This window comes from Capra hircus, unplaced genomic scaffold (assembly GCF_001704415.2).
Source record: "Capra hircus breed San Clemente unplaced genomic scaffold, ASM170441v1, whole genome shotgun sequence".
NCBI classification, from domain to species: Eukaryota; Metazoa; Chordata; class Mammalia; order Artiodactyla; family Bovidae; genus Capra; species Capra hircus.
In genome coordinates, this window is record NW_017197969.1 from 1 (window position 1) to 4,140 (window position 4,140).

General features: G+C 39.2%; 1 pseudogene; it reads right to left on the reverse strand.

Moving 5' to 3' along the window:
- Nucleotides 1-39: 39 nt before the first annotated feature.
- On the reverse strand, nt 40-3,097 carry LOC108635011 (annotated as a pseudogene).
- Between the last annotated feature and the right edge of the window lie 1,043 nt (nt 3,098-4,140).

The window sequence follows — 4,140 nt, forward strand, 5'->3', positions numbered from 1 at the left end:
TCCAGCTCCTCTTTGCGAGTGAATAAGATGATCATATACTTCATGGCTGCTTCCCCAAACAAAGCCTTGACCAGCTCCACGGTTTGCTGCTCTTCCTGTGTGTAGCGGCCCAGCCTCAGGACCAAGACGATGGCATGAGGCCCGGGACAGGAGGCGAGGACACATCGGCAGATTTCCCTGCAGGTTCGTGTTCAGGCTCTTCTTGGTGTCGAAGAGCCCTGGGGTGTCAACAACAATTAGTTCTCTCCCCTTCCATTTCCGGGATGCTTTCTGACAATCTTTAGTAACAGCTTCGGCAGCAATCTTAGACTCGAAGACCTTTTCCCCGAGGATGGTGTTTGCAGTTCCACTTTTCCCACTTCCGGTCTTTCCGACCAGCACGATCCTCAGAGTTTTATACTGGACATTAGCTGTACAGTGTGGGCAAGTCAGCTATGGTTTTCCAGGAAAAGAAAAAATATATATTTAGATAAAGTTGAAACCATTCCCAACCCTTTCTTACTCTCCTGAATCTATAAAATCATTCCAAGTTTTCTAAACGGGCAAAGCTGTATTTCTTGTAGGATTCCCTCCCAAATATCTTCTACATATTATTCTAGTTCCCATTGCATCGCTTTCTTGTGTTGCTGTGATAAAAGCAGTGATTTCCATTTTAAAATCTGTTTTTATCTTGTTGTTTTTTTTTTTTTTTCTCACTGTTTTTATGTCTAAAATGGAGATGGAAATGGCAACCCACTCCAGTATCCTTGCCTGGAAAATCCCAGGGACACAGGAGCCTGGTGGGCTGCAGTCCATGGTGTTGCAAAGAATCAGACATGACGTGGCAACTAAACAACAACAAAAATACTATACATGTTGATCTGGAGGAAGTCTGATTTTGTTTAAGATACCAAATCTGAGGAATCCTGGTGGAAGAAGTTAGCATCTTATCCTATGAAAGACTGTTCATTAAAAAGCTCTAACAATCTGGACACAAATGGAAAGAAAGGGTAGATGGAAGAGAGAGCACAACAGTCCCCTATGGGGACTCCTCCAACAAAGGAAAAGCTTATTAATATTGACCTCATTAAAAACATAAAATTGAAGGAAACCAGTGGTAATGGAAGAAATTATAGAGAAAGTAGTGGAAGGGCTCCCATCAAACAGCATAAATCCCAGACAGTTTCACAGGAGAATTCTATTAAACTCTCGGTGACCAGAGAATCCCAATTTTACTTAAATTATTTCGGAATATAAAGGAAAAAGGTAAACCTTCAAATCCTTTCTAAGAAGTAAACGTAACTGTGAGCTGCCAAACTGACAAAGATTGTACCAGAAAAGAAAACTACTTACGAATCTCATTTATGAGTACCAATGTTGTTATTATACTCAGTTGCCTAGTTGTATCTGATGATTTGCTACCTCATGGACTGTAGCCCACCAGGCACCCAGCTCATGGAATTCTCTGGACAAAAATACTGGAGCAGGTTGCTATTTCCTACTCCAAAATTCAGTTGGAGATCTTCCCGACCCAGGGACCAAAATGGAGTCTCTTGCATCTCCTGCATTGGCAGGCAGATTCTTTACCACTGTGCTACCTGGGAAGCTCTATGAATACCAACAGAAAATCCTAATAAAACATTAGCAAAAATAGAATCAGACAACATTTGAAAAAGGGTTCAATTCTGACCAAGCGGGATTTACTCTAGAAAACTAGAGTCAGGGGGAGGGTCAATGAGAGGAAAATCATTAATACAACCCATCAATAGCCATTCATTGTAAAAAAAAAAAAAAAAGTTCTATAAAATATGAATTGACACATACTTTCTTATCTCTCTACTCCTCTTGAGAGGCAGAAACTTACTTAATGGGAAATACTTTGTCTCTAAAACTAAAACCATCTCCACCTAACTTTCACATGATATTTGAGAAATCTGTCAATACAAAGAAATATATTTGTTATAGGAATAAACAGTATTGAGAATTAGAAATAGAACAAAAGAGGAGGTCAGAATATAAATAATATGGAAAACCCCTTAGGGTATTGGCACACAAATCAGGGAAAAAACATAGAAAATCTAGACAAACACTTGTTAGTTTAGGGAAATTTAGTGTATAACAAACCCAACATTCCACACCAGTGAAGAATTGGTTTGAATATTTTAAAAAGTATAAAATTGGGTTCATTCCTCACATCAACCCGAGAAATGTACCAAATGCATCCGATTTTTGTTAAAAAATTAAACTGTATACTGCTAGAAATGAAATGTTTTTAAATGAAACTTCATAACTTCCTCAAATATATGACTGAAGACATTATTTGGACCTCCTCCCTAACATTTCTTAGTTTTTCTTCGTAGTCCATCATTAGCAATTAAATTTTTCTCACTTTTTCCCACATACTCTTCTTGCATTCCTGAGCACACTCTTCTTCCACCCTTACAATCTGTATTTCTAAGTGATCAGTGTAGATTTTCTTCAAGACTTCCTCCTTTCTCTTTCTTACCTCCGTGCCCTTGTGTGCAGGGTTGGTAAAGTAAGCTCCTTGGTTGTCCTGTACCATCTTGTCTATCAGCTCCACCAGCTCCTGCACCTGAGCTTCCTTCTCAGCCTGGTCTGTCCTGTTACTGAAGACACAGTATCGGTCTCCACACTCCTTGATGAGGCTTTGTATCTTTTTCAGCTCCCTCACATAGTCCCTCAGGCTCTTGTCCTCTTTGTGAGTGACCAAGATGATCATGTACTTCATGGCTGCTTCCCCAAACAGATTCTTGATCAATGTCAAGGTTTGCTGCTCTTCCTGTGTGTAGCAGCCCAGCTGTATGACCAAAATGATGGCGTGGAGTCCGCGTGGGGAGGTAAAGAGATATTCTTTAATTTCATTTAAGATAGCTTTCTGGCTCTCCTATGTGTAGAAGAGCCCTGGGGTATCAATAATGAGAAGGTCTCTCCCTTTCCATTTTTGGGATGCTTCCTGACAACTTTTGGTAATAAATTGGGCAGGAATCTTAGAGTCGAATACTTGTTCCCCAAGGATGATGTTTGCAGTCACACTTTTTCCACTTTCCGTCCTCCCAACCAGCATGATCCTCAGGGCATTGTCCTTGGCACCTGCCATGCTCACACTAGGCTGTGGCGTGTAGGCAAGCCAACTATGGTTTACAAAGAAAAGAAAAAGATATATTTAGTTAAAGTTGAAATCATTCCCAACCTTCCTTATTTGTTGTTGTCCTATATACCTCATTCCAAGCCTTCTAAGTTGGGTGAAGTTGTATTTCTAGGGATTCCCTCCCTGATAACTTCTACTTATCATTCTAGTTCCTATTGCATCCCTTTCTTGTGTTGCTGTGATGAAAGCAGTGCTTTTCATTTTAAAATATTTGTTTTTTTTCTTTTTAACTACTTTCATTTTCAAGTAACAAAATCCTATACATTTTGTTGCAGAGCAGGTTCCATTTTGCTCAAGGAATCCTGGTGAAGCAGTTAACCTCCTATTCTATGAAAAGTTGTTTATTAAAAGCACTAACAATCTGGACACCAAGGGAAAGAAAGTGTGGATGGAGGAGAGAGCTCAACAGTCCCCTACAGTGACTCTCAACACAAAGAAAAACTACCATTTGGTGAGACGTGTGAAAATTGTCCTGAAGTTTGTGTATGCCACACAGAGCTAAAGTAATCCTATTTTCTCATACTTCACAGAGAAAGGAAGATAAATTTGATATTCTTGTTCTAAAAAAATACACTAGTGTTTGCAAACAATAATTGATTGCTTATGATATATAGTAATAAAAAGTGTTTGAAGTGGGATTGATGGCCATCTGGCTTGGTATTTTAGACAATAATCCTTCATCAGTTGAAAAAATAGATCCAATAAGGTCTAAATTTTAAACTGTGTACATATTTTGTAGGTAATGAGAGATTATCAATATTGACCTCATTAGAGACATAAAATTGAAGTAAATCATGAAGTGATCATAGAAGAAATGATAAAGTAGTCAAAATTGTTGTCATTCAATCACCAAGTCAAGTCCAACTCTTTGCGACCTGTGGACTGTAGGATGCCATGTTCCTCTATCCTCCATTACCTCCTGGAGTTTGCTTAAATTCATGTCCACTGAGTCCCGTGATGCTATCTAACCATCTGATCCTCTGTTGGTCCCT